The 23,151-nt window shown below is 38.2% G+C and overlaps 1 protein-coding gene across 4 annotated transcripts in view; it reads left to right on the forward strand.

The window, feature by feature from the left end:
• LOC124271753 (uncharacterized protein C20orf96-like) overlaps positions 1–23,151 on the forward strand; it is a 167,948-nt gene that overhangs the window by 37,003 nt on the left and 107,794 nt on the right. The gene's annotated exons all lie outside the window — the stretch shown is intronic.

Genomic DNA, 23,151 nt, shown 5'->3' on the forward strand with positions numbered 1-23,151 from the left:
ATTGCAAGTTTCTTTTGAAACTTGTACTCAAGCAGGCTTTCTGCACTAAAAGTAGTAAATCCCAAGGTACTGCGGGATTAGTTTCTTTTTGACTTAAATACCATGTTAAAACGACTGACTAAACTTTTCCAAAATCAATTTAATTACTTTTACAAAATTTGCTTGTTGGAAATACATCAAATTTGAATGTATGCATGGAAGCAGAAGCAGCCAGGGTTATATCAATTTCACTACGAGAGATGTCAACAATTTCATGTGCATATTCTGCTGTGACAGCAGGGTGTCAATACTGCGGTTGTGTTATGGCGCTTAGTTTCAAACATAGTTGGAATACTCTTTGCACCTTGCTAATACTGCAATTAGTTACACATTTGGGGCGTTATTATCATCATGGCATTTCCATTTTGAAAGAAAACAAATGTTGCAATTATGGATAATATTTTTAGGTTGTTTGCATTTCTATAATGTAACAAAATACAGCATTTTAGAAGAAAACAAGAAAACAGTGGATATCTGACATGACCTCAATATTGATACAAGGAAATATACCTGGTAGAAAAGAATCCTAGACAGCAAGCCAGACTTGATTTTTTTTTAATCTCTCAAGATATTTCTAATGTAACTGTAGATTCTGCAATCATAACAGGATAGAAATCAGATCATTCAGCTATTACTTTAGCTGTATCTTTAGACTGCAAATCTAGAGGAAAGGGCTACTGGAAGTTTAACACATCGCTCTTGAGAGACAAGGAATATGTTAAATTAGTTAAAAATTAAATCGAGGCAACTAAAAGACACTATGTAATGAACTCTCAAACTAATGATATGAACGAGGTTGATAATAATGATTTGAAACTAATCATAGATGATTGTCTATTCCTGGAAACTTTGCTGATGAACATCAGAGGAAAATCCATCTCATATAGCTCCTTCTTAAAAAAAGAAAGGAATGAAAAACCTTTGAAACTAGAATCTAAAATTAAAGACTTGGAGGATACAATACGTAGTAATCTTCAAAACATTGATGAAACCCTTCTCTCTGATCTAGCCAAACACAAGATGGAGTTCAAAAAGTTAAAGAGCAGGAAATTAAAGGAATACAGATCAGAAACTGAATTCAGTGGTATGAAGAGGGAGAAAAGCCATCAAAATATTTTTGCAATCTTGAAAACAGATACTATGTTAGTAAGTCCATCACTAGTCTTATGTCTGACACAGGTGAAATTATTACTGATGGTAAATATATATTAGACAAACAAAATGCTTTTTATCAAAACCTGTATTCGGACCCAGAGCAGGACCCTATTGAAGACCAAAAACTATTCGGTCTCTTTTAGAACTAAATACTCCAACCCTTCCAAAATCTTTAAAAAAAATGAATTAGAAATCCCAATCGACAAGAGCGAAATTCTTAGAACACTCAAATCAATGACTGACTGACTGACTGAGTTTGGTTTTACGCCGCTTTTAGCAATATTCCAGCAACATCACGGCAGGGGACACCAGAAATGGGCTTCACACATTGTGCCCATGTGGGGATTCGAACCTGGGTCTTCGGCGTGACGAGCCAACACTTTAACCACTAGGCTACCCCACCGCCCATCAAATCAATGAAAAACAACAAGAGTTCAGGTATTGATGGATACTCAATAGAATTTTTCAATTTTTTTTGGCTGGACTTGGGACAGTGGATTCTTCGATATGTAAACCGAACTTTCGTGAATGATTACCTAACTTTGACGATGAATAGGGGAGTTATCACCTGCATACCCAAACAAGGGAAAGACAGAAGATACCTAAAGAACTGCCGCCCCATATCACTACTAAACTCCATTTATAAGATAATAAGTACCTGTATCACAAATAGATTGAAATGTTCACTTGACTATTTAATTCATGAAAACCAAACAGGCTTTATTCCAGGGAGATGTATTAGTGAAAATATCAGATTACTATATGATGTATTGTTTGAAACCAGAAAACAAAATACAACAGGCCTTCTATTGTTGATTGATTTCGAAAAAGCCTTTGATACTGTTTCAAAATCATTTGTAAATAAGGTGTTACAAAAACTTGGATTTGGCCCATATATCATGAGATGGATCTCAATTCTTACTAAAAATGCTACCTCCTGTATTATACAAAATGGACATCTATCCGAATTCTTTCCAAAAAACAGAGGCTGCAAGCAGGGGGACCTTATCTCACCATACCTTTTTTTGTTTGTCGCAGAGATCTTGGGTATCATGATTCGTGAAAATGTAGATATTAAGGGTATTATTTTGAATGGCAAGGAATATAAGCTAGGCCAATATGCAGATGACACTCAGCTCTTCTTAGATGGCTCTGAAATCAGCCCTAAAGGCTGCTATGGACACCCTCACTTTATTTTTTAAGATGTCGGGATTAAAAATTAACATTGACAAAACAAAAGCTTTATGGATTGGAGCTATGGCAAACAGCCAGGATACAATATGCTGTGAGTATGGTTTAGATTGGCATACAGGTAATTTTGAGGCCTTAGGGATAATCTTAAATGCTACCTTGAGTGATTTGTGGGTTATTAACACAAGGAAGAGACTAATAGCTATTTCAAACATTCTTGGAAATTGGAGGAAAAGGAGCTTGACCATTCTTGGGAAGATTAGTGTTATAAAAACTTTGGCTGTATCTACTCTAGTTCATATTTTTACATCTCTCCCTAATCCTCCAAAACGTTTTATCGATGATATTGAGAAGCTGTTTTTTTCATTTATTTGGAATGGTAAACTGGATAAGATAAAAAGAGTAAATTTAAAAAAGGATTATGGGGATGGAGGAATTAGAATGATTGATATAAATTCCTTTGATGCATTAAAAATTTCCGCCATAAAGAGATGTTTTAAGAATGTAAGTTATAACAACCCATGTAATGTTCCTATCGGCCAAATTGAGAGTATTGGGGCTAATATAGACCAATATTGTAATGTGGACAATCCATTTTGGAAGGATGCCCTGCAAGCATGGAAGAGATATAGAGGTCTTTTTATAACTAATCAGAATGACATTTCCAAAATACTTGCGGAACCGCTCTGGTTCAATCATCAGCTTTTGGATCCATCCAAATTTATAAAAGATTGGTTTGATAATGGAATCACAGACATAAGGACCTCTGTAACTCTAATGGTCTATTGTCGTTTGATGATTTCAAGACCAGATATCCAGTTAGGGGAACATTCTTAGACTATAACAGGGTGATAAAAAAAATTCCAGTGTCCTGGAGAGATGCTGTTGGTAATCATAACTTCGTAAACCCACATCTAGTGATCAATGATGCTTTACATTCTCTTCTTGTAGCTTCCAAAGGTTGTAGAATGTTTTATGACAAATTGACAAAAACTGATGTTTTACCCGAGGTGTGTGGTAAATGGGAAAGCTTGATTATTATCCCTTTACCATGGAGTAATATTTTCACTAACTATAGAAACTGTACACGTGTTACTAAGCTATTGGATTTCCAGTTCAGGTTTATTCATAAGATTATATATACCAAAAGAGAATTAATGAAAATGAAATTAGTTGATAAAAATATTTGTACATATTGCAAAACAGAACCTGAAGATATTACCCATGTTTTCATCTCTTGTGAATATGTACAGATGTTTTGGAATGATTTAAGAGTGTTTCTCAGAAACATTCTTAATATTGATTTAGTACTCACAAATTTTACAATCCTGTTGGGATTTAATTCTGGCTATGATTTTATCAACAACATTATACTGGCTGGTAAAAGATTTATATTTACTTCTAGTATTAATAATAAAACTTTTACATATAGCAGAATTCATGAAGATACTACGGGATATTGTAATAGTTGAAGGTTACATAGCCAGCAAAAACAACAGGATTGTCAACTTTTACAAAAAGTGGCTAAATAGATTAATTCAATACTTAGAGAACCTATAGAATGTCACTGTCATGAAACGTATATCTCCTGTGTTGTACGGTATTGTAAATGCTGTTATATCAATTTTCATTCCACCTTGCAATGTACACCTCCCGAAATGAATTAAAAGAATTTTTAAAAAAAAAAAAAAGAACGAATCACAGAAATACAACGGTATAAGAAGCTATACTGAAACATCGCATCATAATAAATAAAGAAGTTGTTATCCATAAAGTATTATACTTTTCAAAGGCACAAGATTGATACGAAAATTTGAAATGGTAAAGAAATGAAGTAAGTCTAAACTGATATTTGACATTTCACAACATGATTTATTTGGTGTTACCACAATTAATCACAACATGAAATATATCATATGAAATATAACAAACATTGCACCAACATGACAGTTCAAATATATATTCTGTTATATGTACAATTCAATTATGACATTATTGCTTTGTAACATTGTATAATGCCATTTTTAAGAAACAGTAATAAAGTGGTTTGGTTTTTATGGTATAATATAATATAATATATAATATATGACTATATAACATTTTTATGAAACAGTAAATATAGTTACATTTGCCACTGGAGCTGAAAGCAGACAAACTCAGCGTCGGATGAACTTGGCAACATGCTTGTTGTTCTTGTAGTCTGTCTGGAGGCCGACGATCTGTGTTTCCCTCCACACACACTGGTCAAAATGAAAGTAACATCCTTTCCAGGCGGCATCGGGAAACAATCAAACTCTCGTAACTGTGCATGAGCCATTGTGAAAATGATACTAGTGTTAAATTGGCTTTATTCAGTTCATGAATACCAGATACAACATTGCACGCCATGTGCTTGTGCTCGACAGTCCATAATCTCCGGAAACAGATGGCGCTCACCCTGAGGCATCCGGTCATGCGCTGTTGCATTGAAGCATGTAAACTTCCGGTTTGGGGATATATTACGCTAGTTAACAATCTCTACTTAAAAATGTAAAAAATTAACTTGTCAAGTTGGCGTAATAGCATTCACAAATTAAAAACATATCTGTGCACCGATATATACATGTGAAGTGTTTTTTTGTTGTTGTAATTTTAAAATGTAGAGATAAAATTGAAATGTACTGGTTAAAAAAATTTATAGTTCAAATGTTGAAAGTGCATTCAACCAATGTGTGAGCTAGCACATCATCAGGACTATTACACAGTTCAGTTCTTTCACCTGTATCTAGGAATGTTTTATTGTCGTTAGGTCCAGGGTTCCATCATGTATTGCTTTCAATAATGGAAACAATGAGGCTCCATGCTTTGTGAAACAGTCTGCAAGTTGATCATTGGTAGGAGACCAATGCACACCAGTAATTTGACCAGTTCCAATGAGTTCTTTGATTCCACTTATCTCAAGTCTCAGACATTTGTCAGACACAAACTTTGTGGACTTGACTGCGTCGAAGAGAGAGTGGTTATCCACAATACACTGTATCAGAAGTCTTGCTTTGTCAGTCTCACCAGTTGTAACCTCTGAATAGAGGGTGCTGAGGAATATTCCGTTATCTATTCCATCTGCCAATGCAAGTGTGTCACCCGCTAACGTGCTTCGCACAACATGCCTGATTCTCTTTGATTGCCAACACAAAGGAGAAAACTTACCGTTGTCTCCCAGTAGCATAACGACATGACCGCCTTGTGTCGCCCCATCAGGCAAGTTGCCCAAAGAAGCATCACAAAACACCACTAAACGTAGAGATTCACAGGGTCTGAGATGTTGGAACTACAGGGTCACATCTTCATTTTTCATTTTTCTGATGACTATATTGGCTTCCATCATGTTTTTCGCTGTAGCTTTGTTCATTGACGAAGCCAGACAGCATGCGTCAAAAACTATGTCCGGTCTGCTCTGTCGTGCTATCCATAGGATCTGTCCAACCTTTGATCTGAACATCTCAAGTTCAGACGTGCTCAAGAGTGCTTCTTTCTTTGACATCCTATCCTTATCTATGTTCAGACGAGTTAGGTTTCTCACGTAATCATGTTGATGTAGAAGAATAGTCTCATTGTCAAAGAGTAGTTTCATGCCGACATACTTGAAGGTGCTCTCTTCTTCACGTCCAACATTGAACGACTCTCTAATTGATGCAATGACTGTTTCTTTAAACTCTAAAGTACCGCCCCAAACAAAATCGTCCACATGGCTAGCAAGCACCCATTGTAGTTTTCCATTTGATATGAAATAGAACACTGCAGGGTCAACTTTAGATATTCTTGCCCCACTAGACTGCAAAACTTCACAGACCCAGTTGTACCAATATAGTGATGCATCTGCCAAGCCATACACACATTTATGTAGTTTCCACAGGACTCCTTTCACATGAGCTTCCCTTGGGGTCGAAGGTAAACATCTCTGGTTAAAGTTGAGCCCTGTAAGAAAGCTGCCTTAATGTCTATGGAGCATTGTGTCCATTTCTGTTGTGCCATAATGGCTAATAACAGCCGTAAAGATTCTGTTGAACATGTTGGGGAATCTTTTGGCAGATTTCTTTTCTCTATTTCTTCGAATCCTCTGGCAACCAGACGAGCTTTGGGAATTATTTTCTCGGAACTTTCTTTCAGAGTGCATATCCATCTTGTAATATATTTCTGTCCATCATCCTGAACTTCAACAAACACATTATTCTCTCTCGAATTCTGTAGTTCCGCCCTTTTAGCTTCATCAAAGGATACATTGTCAACAACACAAACATTTTCTTCTTCTTCTTCATCATGGTCAGCATATTGGTGATGATCATGAGAAATGTCCAGCTCTAAATCACCCAGCTTACCAATGTCAACAGATATTCTTGCTCCTGAAATGTCATCTGGGCTCAAATACTCAATATTGTACCAGTCTTTGTTTCTACCTGTTGACTTGCCAGCTGGACTCAACACTTTGCCTATACACATATTTCCTGTCCTTTCATCACGGAATTTCATCAAATGTCCAACTTTGGTCTCTGACAAGGTTTGTCTTTTTCCTCTTCAGAATCATGATAGTCTTCATTTTCATCATCAGCTTCGACGGCTTCTGGTTCCAGAGTCTCTTTTTTACGATCAGTCTCATGGTCAGTATTTGCTTTGTCCCGTGAACATTCTCTGGCAGCACTTTCTGCAGTCGACTATGATGTACTCTGACATGTGAGCACCCATGTCTAACAAAGACAACTGCTCCATCTTGGCCAATGACGACACCTGGGCCTTTCCATTCCATCTGGTCAGGTCGTTTGTAATAAACTCTATCTCCTGTGTCATATTTTGTCTCTCCACATGTTCGAATCTGTTTCCGAAGTGCTCTTCGTATCCTTTCAGAACACTCTGCCTCAGTAAAAGACCTTTCTTGCTGAATGCAGGGCGTTGATGTGAGATCCAACTATCTTGCTCATTGTCTCTCCTTCAAGTGCTGGGGGTTTATCACTTAACACTGCTGGCAAATTGGGATTCTGCCCCAAAACTAACTGGTATGGGCTGTATCCATGAACATTCTGTAGAGAGTTCTTGGCCATCAAAGCCCAAGCCATTGCAGTTTCCCAGTCACAATCATTTTCCCGTTTCACTTTCAGCAACATCTGTGTGAGTGTTTGGTTGTGTCGTTCCAATAGCCCGTTACTCCAAGGGCTATAAGCACCAGTGGTCTTCACAGTGATATTTAAGTTTTCTGCCATGTCCCTCACTTTAGAATTATTAAACTCCCCTCCATTGTCACTGTACAATTTTTGTGGTGGCCCATGAATTCCAATCCAGTATCGAATGAAATTAGTAACAAATTCTGAAGCTGCCTTCGATCTGGTTATGCATCCAGCACTGAAGCGTGTGACTTCGTCTATGATGTGGAGGTACCAGATGCCCTGTCCTGATTCATGTAGGTCAACAGCCACTGTTTCGTTGTATTCTGTCGCCAGCGGACACCCTACAATTGGTTTGGCACTGGGTCTTTTATGCTGCATGCAAATGTCACATTTCCGTACAAATTCTTCTAATATGGTGAAAGTCTCCACATCCTGACTTCCTGCACTCTTCAACAGCTGTTTTAGTCTATCACTGGACGCATGCCCAAACTGGGGATGAAGTTTTGTTAATGTCTTTTTCTTTTCTTCAGTTGTCATACAGTCAGTGACCTAAAGTACCTCATTTTCTGTTACAATCTCTTCACTGTGCTCTCTTTGTTCTCTTCTGTTTAGGATACTGACACACTAGTGACCACTTGATGTAAAGTCTAAAGTCACAGGCTGTCCAAACATAACTGCACTATCATTCATCAGATCGAGAATGGTTCCAGCTTTCTTTAGAGATGACTTACTGAGGAGTAAGGGCAAGTCTACCTTAACTACTTCTGTCTCAATATTACAAGTTGTTTTTCCAATTCTTGCAGGCAAACAGACAGTCTGATAAGAATACACAATATTTCCATCGACGAACTTGAATGCCTTGTTGCTCGGTTTCTTCTTTACCAAATCTCTATTTTGACGGTCAATTTCACACATGAAACTTTCAAGCCACTTCTTTCCACAGACAGTTCTGGTGCATGCCGTATCAATAATTGCTGACCCCTGAGATTCTACCACAAACATTTCAAACCCTGTCTTGTTCTGTTCTTTTGTGAACAATGTGATGTTACAATGTTCAACATTCTCAGGCACATTGTCAGGATCAATTTCTTCTGTAAAGCGAACTGATTCTTTCTTCTCTGGACAGTCATTTACCCAATAATATCTACTCTGACAGACAGCACACCGGGAGCGTTTTCCAAACTTATTGATAGGGTTTTTGTACCTCTTGCGAGTGCATTATTCTGTGAGTTGCTTGAGCTTGAACTGTTCCTGTCATAGGTTTTTTTGTCATACCCTCGATTCCTCTGTCCTGACTTATTTTGGGTCCAATATGCAGATTCTTATTTTGTTTGGATAGCTTCTGTTCCTGTGTTCTGGTTCATACTACCCCCAAAGATTCTTTTCATGGCACTCTTCATCGAAGCAAACGACAAATCTCCACATGCTGTGAGTGCTAATTGTCTTTCTTTTACTTCTAAATTTGCATTGTCCAATAACTTGAATGCTAATACTTCATCTGATAGAGTCATATCAAACTTTTTTGACCTGTTGTACCTCTGTTCGAATTCCAAAATATATTCAGTCATATTCACACTGTCCAATTTCTTGAAATTTTCAAAGTTCGAATAAGTTTCCTATGCACTTTCTTTCTTTTCTTTCAAGAATGCACCATCCAAGGAATTAAGAAGCGTATCCATTCCATTTTCATTATCTAAGTCGTTGGCTGGAATTTCTAGTGCTTTGTCTCTCGCCTTACCTGACAATGATAATGTTACCGCTAATGCCTGCTTCTCGGGTTTCAGTTCGGTAATTCTCCGCCATATTGCTATCTCAGTCTTCCATTCGCCATACATTTGACTTGATATTTGACTATTGTTGTCATATCTGGGATAATTGTACAAATGATCAGCCCCTTATTCTTGAACGGTTACATCTAGATGCACTTCGTACAACATGCGGCGCAGTTCGTGGCACTAGTCATCATAGGTTATATATCGAAACAAAGTCTAAACCATTAAAAAAAAGAAGGCGCGACATTAAACTAATAAATTTTTAAAAGATGAATAACGATCTTGCACCTGACTACCTCTGTGACCTTGTCCCTAACTTTGTCTCTGAAAACAGTCAATATAATCTCTGTAATAAATTTAAGTTACAAACATTAAATTGTAGGACTAAAATATATGAAAAGTTGTTCCTACCTGACACAATTAAAATTTGGAATTCATTACCTGATAATTTAGTGTTCGCTAACTCAATCGGTGAATTCAAATCTCTGCTTAAAAATGATGAATCAAATAATTATCTAGATCTAAATTATGGCAGTCGATTCTGTCAGATCGTACACTGTCAACTTAAGCTCGGCTGTAGTGATTTGAATGCGGATAAAGTAAATAGACACATTTCTATCAACCTTGGATGCGCTTGTGGATACCACAATGAAGATACTGTTCATTATCTTTTTACATGTAAGTTATACACTGCTATTAGAAATAATACCTACTTCTATGTAAATGGCCACAATCTCCAAACTGTGTTAGGGGAATACCTCCTGCAAACAACAACGTCAATAAGAACATAATAGAGTCCCTGCATCAATACATCTTTAAGTCTAAACGATTTGACAAATTATACTAACAATTATATGCAATCAATTAATATAGTGTAGCTGCAAGCTCAATGTTTATAAGCACCTACAACGCACATATATGATTTAATTTGTAGTTTTTTTGTATCCAGTTCTTATGTATTTGTTTAAATGATATATGTACTGGTGAGGTATTGATATAAGCAGAGTTCTGCTTGTTTACCAAACCAGATTCTCTAGGAATAAAAATATGTTTAAACCACGTTTGACTTTCAAACTTCAGTGGCATTTTGTAGAATGTAGCCATTTTCTGTTACCAATACGCACACTTTCACTTTCTGTGCCCAATTCTTTGGTTATGCTCTGCTACCAATGTTAAATTGGCTTTATTCAGTTCATGAATACCAGATACAACATTGCACGCCATGTGCTTGTGCTCAACAGTCCATAATCTCCGGAAACAGATGGCGCACACCCTGAGGCATCCGGTCATGCGCTGTTGCATTTGAAGCATGTAAACTTCCGGTTTGGGGATATATTACGCTAGTTAACACTAGCTCTTGTAACTTGATGACTTTTCTACAATATGTAAGATATGTAAATGTACAGTATGGCACTGACTGAGTGAACAAATTAATCAGTTTCACTCACATTGATTGAGTGAAAACATTAATCACTATCATTATAATCTCAGTGAGCTAAACTCAGTAAATGAACCAGATAGTTCAGAATTTTACAGCACCCAGTGACTTAATCCCTTAGAACAACACCGGCACAACATCAAGGAGACTATACTGTAATAACAAAATTCTATTTGCGGGAATACCCACCTTCGCTAACGGAATCTTGCCCAAGCCGTGTTGGCGACTCTGAACGGGGAGGTACCGCCAGACTGACAACTGAGTTAATTTGCTCATTTCAGCCTGTTCTAGCACGTCGGCCTGGCACAACATTTAGCCTTTGTCAATTTAAAAAGGATTAGCGAAACAATGGCAGTGGGGGGTTAAATCTGGGGGACATGTGAAAAAGCTATTTACCTCTGGCAAGATGGTCGTACATTCGTTCATTTATTCATACAATTAATCAATCACTAGCAATTTTCAAACATTTCATACACACACTGAGCAATTTACATGCATTACTTACATTTATTTTAAGCACTTTTCATACATACATTACATAAATTTATTTTAGGCACTTTTCATACATTTCATGGTTATGACCTGCTCCGTGTTTGGTCAAGATGTCGTTTACTGTTGACAGTCTTGCAGGACAGGTCTTAACATACATTCCCAGGACTGTCTCTTCTTATTGCTCTTAAACATAAATCCTTGATCAACTAATATTCTTCCTCCATGGTGGGACGGAATGAACTTAAGATGTACCTGTTTGTGAGCCATGATTGCGAATGGTTTGGTAAATATATCATTCCTCTATTTAAAGGGCCACTGATGCAGAGTGATTAATGTTTCCAGCCAACAGTCTAATTACGAAACCTAGCTGCAAACTGGTCAGCCCCTGCTCCCTCAACCATGACGGACGCGGGGACTGGGCTACTGTCCACCTTGGCAGAATTTCTTCAACCTAAACAGTGGGACATTAGGAAGGGTGGAAGCCCATCAGATGCCGTTATTTGAAAATATCCCCGGTAGTTCTTGTTTGATTGTAATAAAGTATCCCAGCAGCATAGGCATTTTCAGATTTACAAATGTTTGGATGGTATAGTGACTGATCCAATTTGATCCTATTTCTGTGTTTTTTACCTTGATATTTAATCATGTAAAAATATAATGTCTATTACGTATGCTATGATATCAAAAACACACATTTGATATATTTGAAGCCATAAGCTAAACAACCCCACTTTGCCATTGCTAAAAAAAAATCTGAAATTTTACCTAGGTACATAGGTATATACAGTTTCTAAATAAGTACACAGCAAATGTTTATATATATTTCTTATGTAACAATGAAGTTCGATCCGTTCGTATCGTCAAAACAGTGTTGGCCCATAAGGGTTTTTTCTCAGGCAATCAAACTTGCATGCATTACAGCGATTACTACCCTGTTGCTGTAACCCTTGTTTGGTGGTAAACCTACACATGTTATTTGTCATCATTCACTTGATGGTCAGTTAATGAATTTATAACAGGTATAATTAGTGATAACACCACTCAGATTACCCGACAAAGGTTCCCATTTGGCATTTCTTGTGTCTGAAGTAAATACTCATTATAAATTTAGGTCTGATGTGGCAAATGTATTATATCTTATGTAATATGTGCATGGAAGTGCAGCAAGAGGAATTATCAGAGTTTCAAAACAAACATCGATCAAAGGATTAACCGATAACACGCTGAGTGATTAATTGCTTTTATCCTGCACAGCAGATTTGTCAAAAGGTAGTGTTTATGGATGTAGATTCACTAATCTATACTGAATACACCCTGTCGTAAAGTTTCTTTGTAAAAACAACGTCCTTCCTTCAAAGGATTAACCTCCAAAACCTTGATTGGTAGCTCATTATTGGCTAACTAATGGCGGACATCATGCAATTACTTGCCAGGTGTGCTATCTTGGGTGACCAATGGGATACACCAATGTGAAAAAGCTGAAACGATAGATCACTTTTTACATATTAGACTGTTAAAAGACACATGACATGGAACAGGATTCTTTGTCAGCTGCAGATGAATGGCATCTCATTACTTTATGTGGATATTGATGGATACATTCCCCGAAGAAGGTAATAGCCTGATATTGTTGCTATAACTTTAGTCTGTTTTAATTTTAATATTTGCATTTTGTTTTAATCTATTGGTTATGGCATTCAACAGAATAAATTTTTTGCCCTGAAAGGTAATGAGACAGACAACATACACCAGATCGCAATTAGGGCGTGTGTGTGAAATATGATACACGTCTAGATATTACAGTCATGTTATAAATTCACTAAGTATAAGCAGATCATGTGCATTTTATTAAGTTTCAAAATGCATACAAATATGATAATAAACTAATGAGGATTATGAGACAAAATATAAAGACGTACATTGACTTTGTTAATTCAGTCCTAACATTTTTTACCACTGGCAGATGGTTAAACTTAAAATGTTTTCATTTGTTATCAAAATAATGCCATTTAATACAACATTAAGATTGACTAGTAGTGAACCCAAGCTTACTACCCTCCCCAAGACTCCCCATGTACTTAGTTACTCTTACTTTCAAACAATGCTATTATATCAGGCTTCTCACCAAATTCAAGGTCAAACTATTTCTTAAATCAAATTCTACATCCATTTACGTTAACATTTTTATAAAGTTAACGTTACTATCAAAATCAAAATTTTACATCAAAATCAGCATTTTTAGCAAAGTGAATATTTTTTTATAAGAAAAATTATTCATCACAGTCTACATAATTTTAGAACAACATCAAGATTATCGAGTCAAAAAGATTTCATCTTTGTTGATCAGACTATACGTTTTCTATCAATTGCGCATGGTGGTGGCGCAGCAGAGGTAACGAACCAGTCATGAATTCTGGGATATCATCCGGGTACTCACGGGAGCAAAACAATAACAAAAGCAACAACCAGTCCACGGAAATTGCTCTGCATCAGTGGCCCTTTAAACTCTGTGTGAAAACTGTTCACAACTGTAAATTCAGTAAGTGGTGAACTTGTTAATTAAACCATGAGCTAGAACTCACTAAAGTGGTGAACTCGTCATGAGCTGAGACGACCCCTGTACTGTTGAAACAATGCTAGCTGGCGTTAATTACTTCAATGGACACCGGCAAGTCTGCCTGGTGCACCTCTCTGCAAGTCTATTTGGTTCAAATGTCTGCCTGGCGGGACGCCCCTTCTGAACCACCCGAGTGTGGAACGATAGCCAGCTTGGCAGGCAGACTGGCTTGGGTATAAACCATAAAGGGTTGAGTGCCCGGACCGGTGTAACAGGCCAAACTTTCCCCCTGGCCAAACCTTTCCCGGGGAAACTTTGGCTTAGGACAAACTTTCCCCAGGGAAACTTTAGCCTCGGCCAAACTCTCCCCCCCCAGGCTTAATCTTCCCCACCCTTGAATTAACTTTAAAGGCTACTTGTTTCAAACCATTGTTCTTATATCAAAAGAGGGTGATTATGGCCAAGCTAGGCTATTTCTTCCCAAACCTTGTTTTCATGCTTATGTTCACCTTGAAGAAGTCAGAAACAAAAACAAGACCTAGCTATTCACGTGAACACATTGATAAGATATTCATGTTCTATAAGGTGAGATTAAAAAGAAAAGCAAGCATAAAAGCAGAGATGTTATGTCATTACTCTTGTTTTATATTATCATTTACTTATTTTTATATTTCAATAATTTACTTATCCTCACTTACTCCAAATTGGCTTATCTCAAAATCATTACTATATTCGAAACATTAGCTAAATACCCAGTTCTTACTTGGATGTCCATATCCATTCAAAACTTTATTCCCTCACTCATGGCTTTAACGGGGCGGTGGGGTAGCCTAATGGTTAAAGCGTTGGCTCGTCACGCCGAAGACCCGGGTTCGAATCCCCACATGGGCACAATGTGTGAAGCCCATTTCTGGTGTCCCCGCCGTGATGTTGCAGGAATATTGCTAAAAGCGGCGTAAAACCATACTCAGTCAGTCAGTCAGTCATGGCTTTAAATAGCAACCCGTTGGTGACATCAACTGTCATGGAAGCAGACATAAACTCAAACAGGATCAGGTGGTAAGGCTCTATATGAATTGTATTCTATCATACCACTATATTGTCATTGGTTCCCAGTTCCGGGGTAGATCGATGCTCATAACCCATGCTTGTCAGTTGATCACTGGATTGTCTTGTCCAGACTCAATCATCGGTTCCCAGAGATCGATGCACATGCTGTTGATCACTGGAAGACTCAACAGACCACAGCGTAAAACTCAACTCACTCACTATTCAATATTCAAAACACAAGGTTTGATAAGGGGTATACTTGGCCCATGGATATCTGAATCATATCTCATTCACCAAAAGTGATCATGGATTAGTAAACTAGCTTATGTGAATAATGTTCCATTACATAAATACAACAAATATTAGATAATAAACAGCATGATAAGAGAGCAAGCAACCTGTGTATATTATATCTTATTTACCAATCAAATGTGCTATTGAATGTTTACATGTTATGGTGACATGATTTGGACAGGTGAAGAACTAATGCAATGTGTCTTCATAAAAATGGCTCTTGACATAAGAGAAAGTTAAGGGTGGGGAAGAAGTGGCCTAGATAGGCCAGAAGGGTGGGAAGAAGGGAAGAAGATAGGCCAGAATCGTCCCTCTTTTGATATAAAAACAAGGTGGGGGAAGAAGCAGCCTAGCTAGGCCAGAATCTCCCCACTTTTCATAGAAAACAGAACAAAATATTCTAGTTTAAACAGGGGGGAAAGTTTGGCCGGGGGTGGGGGACTTTAGCCTAGCCCAAACTTTCCCTGGGGTAAGAATTTCCTATGACAAAATCTCTCCGGGGAAAGTTTGGCCCCGGCCAGATTCTCCCCGGGGAAAGTTTAGACCGGGGAAGAAATTGTCTGCTACACCGGGACCATGTCCCTCCCACATGGACCAAACCGAGTAGAGCATCGCGCCGCCCTACGGGGAATGACTCTTGACCTTGGGACCTAGCGCGCCCGTCGTCATATAAGGAAGGAGCCTTTTGAGTAAGAGAGCCCGAGAAATCTATTTGCCCTCATTGCGTAATTCAAAATCATGAAAAGACTGCCGCATGGACAGATCTCAGATGCATGTCTGCTTGTTTACATCTTGTGATAGTCATGTCACTCCTGAAATTTGTGTTTATTGCTCTCCCCAAACCATGACACTTCCATCACCAGATCAATATCGCTGCTTGACATGTGCACTGGCGTAACATTTCCGGCGACATCGGTACACACCTTCTATGCCATCCACAAAGGTAATACAATAACATGACTTGCATTTTGAAGAACAAAATGAGGAAGGTGAATTTTCATCATTTTGGCTGCTTCCTGAATCAGAAACAACACATGTTTTATGTTGTATTTTAAACATTCATTATTTTATCTATATTCATCACCTAACTGAAACAAATACTGAAACCCTCTAAGCGTTCTAGAAATGTGTCAGTATACATGTATTTACACTTATCAGAGGGGTACACAAAGTCCGCAGTCTAGACTACCAGTTGTCCAACTTCCATTTTTGTGGAAGTTGCGGTGGCTGAGCGGGGTAGGCGGCTGACTTTGTGTGCTGGCAATTTGGTGCCTGATTCTGAGGGTGTGGATTTGAATCCCAGATGGGACTCAACTCAAAAAAATTACTAGAATTTGTACTTTACTAAGAAAGTGTAATCCCAAAGATAACATGTTGCATTTGACCACTTTCTAAATGGCATTGTGTAATCATGTATACTAAAAGCCATTAACTCATTAAGCCCGAGAGACACTTCACTATTCAACACCTGGAACCCCTCGCTGATTGCCCAGCTCGCTGTTGCGAGCTAATTAGTGCTATTCACACCTGATTTCTCTGGCAGGTTTCGGGGATGACGGGAAACTGTCTAGTCGTACAAACAAGCTCTGATTGTTTAATTGTGTCGTAAAGATGCAAGTTAAAAGAAAGCAGGTGTGAATACATCTCATGTATGGCAACGTTTTATGTAATTTTATTGCAAGTTTCTCTTGTAGACCTTTGGCGGCTTGTACATTTATGTTTTATCAACATATGTATGTATTCTTTGTATGTAAGAGATGAAGCATACATAAACAAATTCTTTCTCTTATACAGTCGTGCCCCGTTTATCCGAACCTCAGATATGTATTAATTTTTAAAATTTTACAATAATATCAGTATTTGTTATTTGTTGATCAATCAATCAACGCCTGCTTGTTTGTCTGTCTTTTTCCATATGGTCCTCGGTTCAGATATCCGAAAATTCATTTATCCGAACAATTTCAAGAAAAACACAAGTGTTCCGATAAACGGGGCACGACTGTATCATTGTGTGAGGTTTAATTTTACAAAATATCTATGACAATGACATACTGTAATTTACATACATGCTTTTTAATCTTCTACGATATTAGCGTTTTTGCCGATAGATTTCTACTGTATACTGAATATTTCAAGGAAGTACTATTACGCTAGTCTGTGACTAACAAAGAGCACATTCATAACTTTGTTTCATCTAGATTTCATGCAAAAACATACGTTATCATACGAATATACATATAAAAATTGTATAATACACATTCCTTGTATAGACATGAAACAAAGAGTCACGTGATAGGGCGTCATCAAATTTCCCGAATAGAACATTCGGTATCTCAGTCGCTCAGTATAGTGGCTGATCATTTGTTGTCTATGACCAATCGTATCATGAGATACCTGTCATAGAGGAAAGGACAGGTGATGGGGCGTGGGCGAAATTTCTGAAGACCACGTTTGGTCACTCAACAGCTGGATAGAGATTGATTATTGGCTATATCGATGACCTGTCGATATGCTGGGTTTCGGCTTTAACAACTCAAGCTGTCATGTAACAGTTTGTGTATTGTAAACATACATAATCGTAACGATGTATGAAATATACATATAACACAAATAGGAGTAGATAGATCTCAGAGATCGAAAACACATTTTAGTGTTTTTCAATAAGTAAAACAAAGTGATTGAAATGCAACCATTGAGTACAGAAAGTATTTATTTTCATATACATTTTACACACACAGCCAGTACATAAAACATAATGGTTTGCTGTACATGTAAATATAATCTTCACCTTGATATGAATGAATATCCAAGTTAAAGTACAGGTATTATAGAATTCAAAAAGTGACACGATACTGAATTATTATAATGTATAAACTTGCAGTTGAATCCCCCCAAATATTTATGAAGATGGGCATGCCTATATTTATACTGAATGTAAACGAGGTTCATAAGATTACAGATGTGCATGCATGCATAAACATTACAAAGAGGGGCGTGACTCCATAAAGCAGGTTGTCCAATGATATAACATCGCATCTGTTTATTTTACACTTGTCACGGGACAAACCTTTCAACAAGGACGTAACTACACATGCATTCTACCAGAGGCTGTTATTTCAAGGTCGAAAGATGTCTTCAATTATCTCATTACTGTAATATGATTGATTATACGCATGTGTATCGATACCGTAACTGATATACTATCCAGCTTTTATTGACGATGGATCAATAGAGACTGTTTTACACAATGCTCATGTAAACTGCACAGAAAACTGACAAATTCAAATCAACATGAAACTTTTAACAGCTTGAACAAAAATACTTGAAATACCTTTGTATGGTTTACATGTAATAACTTATGATATTACTTCTGTCTATGTTTTTGAATTACCAACTTACTGTGTTTTGTGACAAACGTAGTCAAAGATTTCATTGTTGTAATAACACTGACATGTATTATATTCGATGCAAAGGCCCGACTTATCACTTTATATTCGATTAGGTGTTATGATATACGATATTTCTATAGCGCACATATCCAGGCAACTAGTGCTTGCTCAAGGTGCTGGTAACATTATCAACTTTAGAGTATGGAAAATAACTAGTTACAATTCAGTAAGCTTTAAATTAGTAACTTAAATTATGTCTAATCTATTCGAGCTTGGATGTATAATTATTTGTTTTTATACATTATGTTTCATTATATGAAACATGACAACGTAATAATACCTAAAAAGTAAATTCAAACTATTCTATTGTGTTTGAATTCTTTGTATGTCCTTTGTATGTATATTGTTTCCTATTTATTAGGAATTTGAAGAAAATATAATCTTCAGTAACCTCGAAACCATTACATCTAATTCAATCAATGTGCATAAGAAGTATTTTATTATCCACTCCCAATGAAGAGTACCAGACACTTACCTCTGTAGAAACATCATAACCCCCTTTCTCGCCGACATGTGTTCATTTGCCAAACGCTGTATAAGCCTATGATAATGATTAGCAATTGCTATCAAAACACTTTAAATACTTCTTCTGATTGACACTAAAGGTAGCATCTCTCATAAGAAAAGATATTTGCTCAGCCCTACTAAATTGGATGAAATAATAGGTACAGTGCAATGTTTAAAAGTACGACACACATGTGCGTCTCTCGCTGAATAAGAGGTGCTTTCTGTTGACGGATATATGTGGCTCTCGCTCTGAGAAACTGCCAATTACCTGCCCCATAAACACGTCACTCGCTGTGAGGAGCTGATTAATCTGCCCCATATATGCATCTCTCAGCCTTAATGAGTTAATAACACAATTGGTATTTGTTGTCCTGGAACTTACAGAAGTTCTGTTGAAGATTTTTTTTCCTGCAGAGGATGTAGGGATAAAAGGCTGTTATTCTCTCCCATTGTGAGTTCGAGTCCTTGCGCATTCTTCTCACATGAACTTTGATGCTTAAAACTGAACCTTTGACATTTCTCGTAAACACAACCACATTCATGAAACACGTTGTGCATGTGCATTACCTGCAGCCAGGCCCTTTAAAAGCACAAGGAATTGTGAAACTCAATCACTTTGAGAAAATGCCACGCTTGACACAAGACGAAAGGAATCAGGCTATCGGTATGGTCAGCCAAGGTGCTTCAGATGTGATGATTGCCAGGCACTTTAATGTGCATCCATCCACTGTTGGTCGACTCAGACAATGCTTTCAGGCCACTGGAAGTGTTGCTGATCGTCCACGACCTGGTGCACCACCTGTGACGACAGCTTGACAGGACCTCAATATCCAGGTTTCACACTTGTGAAATCGGTTCCAAACAGCTGCTGATACGTCAAGGAGCACAATTGGGACGCATTGCCACAGATTTGCCAGACAGCGATGGGCAGCTAATGAGGCCAATCTTGGCAACAGACCATGGCAAGATGTCATTTTTTCAGATGAATCCAGGTTTAACATATCCTTTGCAGATGGACGTCAATGGATTTATCAACATCGAGGAGAAAGACTTGCGCCAATCTGTGTCCTTGAACATGATTGTTTTGGAGGGGGTGGTGTCATGATCTGGTGTGCTATCAATGCCTACTTCCGATCCCAGATGGTAGTGGTTAGCGGCAATCTGAATGCTCAAAAATTTAACCCTAAGTCATAGCTATCCCTAGTGGTATGCTTTAGCTCTTAACTCCAAGAGTTACCTCCCCTTGACATGACATCATCCTATTGTCTGTTTGAAAACTTCACAATTATTTTTCCCAAAATATAACTTCTAGAGGATAAGGTGGGGAAGGTCGGGCTGGACATAAATCCAATAATCGAGAGGTAAGTTTACTAACAATTACTAACAATACGTGTAATTGTTCCTAATTATAGCGTAAACCTACCCTCTGGATTATGGTTGCCTGAATCCCACATAAGGATGGCGGGCTAACTTGGTAGCTCTTAACTCCAAGAGTTACCCCCCCTTGACATGACATCATCCTATTGTCTGTTTGAAAACTTCATAATTTTTCTGTATGCACTAGTCAATTTTTTAAACTTTACACAGTCTTCTACACTAGACTCATCATAGTAGGTTAGTGGTGTCGACATTTGGTCCTATTGACAATCGTATTTGTATTATTTTATGTTATATTTTGCTATATTTTCCTGCCCTTTTTTCCTTAGTTTTTCAGGAAGATATGGCAGAAAAAAAATATGTCCAATGCCAAAAGTTCATGCCCGATCTTGACCCTCATTCCTTATGTGTAGCGAGTTTTTCGGGTATCCCTTGCACATTAGTAGATCACTGTTTATTATGTTCAGATTTATCTGAAATTGAATGGCTCAATATGGAAGCGGCTAGGTGTCAGACCAAAAAGCGTAAATCTTCTCCTGGGGCAGAATCTAGTAAGACTAAGAAATCTACTCCTAGTCCTCTAAAAGATCAGATTCCAAGGCAAGGTTTAAATCTAAATCTAGGTCGAAATCAGATTCATCTCAATTTGACATGTCAGCTATGGCAGATTTATTCTCCTCCTTTAAATCGGAAATGCAGGCCTCGGTTAGCCAGTCTCTGAAGTATATGGAAGTGAGAAATGAAGCACGTATCAAGTCTCTGCAGGGGATGTATTCAGAGATATTATAGGCGTAAACATTCCCTCTGGGTTGTGATAGCCTTTTCCTCCGTCACTTGGTGATGTGTTACAGACTCCCCTTAGATAAAAAATAAAAAATGTTAATAACAAAGGGAGGTAATCCTTACCTAGATAACCCTTGCTCCCTTCGGATTACTTCCCTTGACTGTTCTCCTGCCAGTGAATCTCTACCCATGTCATATTTTCCTCTGTACTCACTGAGTGAGGACGTGTTTTTCAAGACTTCCTTGGATGCAACTTTTCGTTCAACTTCAACGTTCTACAGTATATTTAGGTTAGTACTGTCGCATTGTGTTCAGGCAATTGTTTTTTTGCTATCTCACTGTATAATTGACTTTAATTTCCAGTGAAAACTTGTCTATAAATTTTCCCGCCATTTTGTTAGGCCACGTGCGTTCTTGAGTTATATCTCAAAAGAAATGTTTGGGTTGTCAACATTCGCAACCTGACAAAGATCCTCATTCCTTGTGTTTGGTGTGTTCCACTGATCCTCCATGTACATTAGCTACGCGTTGTCTGTTATGTCAGGACTTATCTGAAATAGACTGGAAATCTATGAACGACGCTAGACTTCGCGCCAAAAAGTGTAAATTGCCGTCATCCGACCCACCAAAGAGATCTAAATGTAGTAAACCGGCTACTCCGGATTGTGCTCCTCCTCCACCTGTGCTGGATTATAATTCCCTTTCGGCTATGTTGGCGTCATTTAGGGAGGACATTAATGCCTCTTTTGGTTCGGCTTTAAAGGATCTGGAAAATAGGAGTTTTTCCAAAATCAAAGAGTTAAAAAGTTCTATTGTTGTTTCAAAAATGGGATCTCCATCTTCTCAGGAACCACTTGTAACTGATAACCGTCGGTCTTTCACGGTAAATACCACGGCAAACTTAACTCAAACTGAAGAGTCGTTGGTAACCAAGGCGTTGCCACACTCTCAGATATCCACCGTCCCAGACAAGACCAAGGCGTCAAGGTCTGACGGATTAGCGTTGGATGTAAATTATATGGGTTCCACGGGCCAAGAGCCATCCAATTATTATGTGCCATCAGATACCACGGATGTGTTTCCTCCAACGGGGGATCACATCGATATTGACAATCCACCTCTGATTCCTATTTTTTCGGATGTAACAGAATCTGACACTCAAGGGGTTTATCCGCTTACTGATGCCCAAGAATCAATGCATGAGGGCATCCTCACTGTTCCATCTATGGATTCGCAAGCTACTGATTTTATTCCGGTTGGGCTTATTCAGAGAAAATCGCCTTACTACATGAATTGAAACCATGCACGGTGCCACCACCGTCCACGGCTGTATCCACGGATCTTCCAGACGAGCTCGGCTCTTCCGGTTTATTACCTCCTCAGAAAGTCCCTAAGCTTTCATTGCCTCATTCTACGGTAGTACGCTCAGCTTTAGCGTCCTTTAATGAATCTCTCTCCAAGACATCTACTGTCTCGTCGTTACCTAAGACGCAACTTCGTCGGTCTTATACTATTCATGATTGTGTCTTTCCACCCGGGCCTTCCTGAATTAGATAAGGACTTTGCGTCGTTGGACTCGCGCGCCTCTCGTTTGCCTTCGTTCAAGATTCCAGTCTCTCAGAGGGACTTGAAGGATATTGATCATGGGGCTCAAGCTTCACTAGACATTTTATCCTATATAAACTGGTTCGCCTCAGGGGTTCGCCAACTCCTACCGCCAGTATTTGACGACTATTCAGGCATCAAAGCTGACACTATGGTAGCTATGTCCGCGCAGGAAACGGCACTAGCCCACTCTTTCCTGGATGTAATTTATCAGGCCGTTTCGGATGTCTCTTCCACCCAAGTTAACATTATGGGTCGCCTAATGGCCCTAGAGCGTGCCTTCATGTTGTATGGAGTTAAAAAACAT

This window comes from Haliotis rubra, unplaced genomic scaffold, assembly GCF_003918875.1.
Source record: "Haliotis rubra isolate DU_JTF1 unplaced genomic scaffold, ASM391887v1 Scf163, whole genome shotgun sequence".
Lineage (NCBI taxonomy): Eukaryota > Metazoa > Mollusca > Gastropoda > Lepetellida > Haliotidae > Haliotis > Haliotis rubra.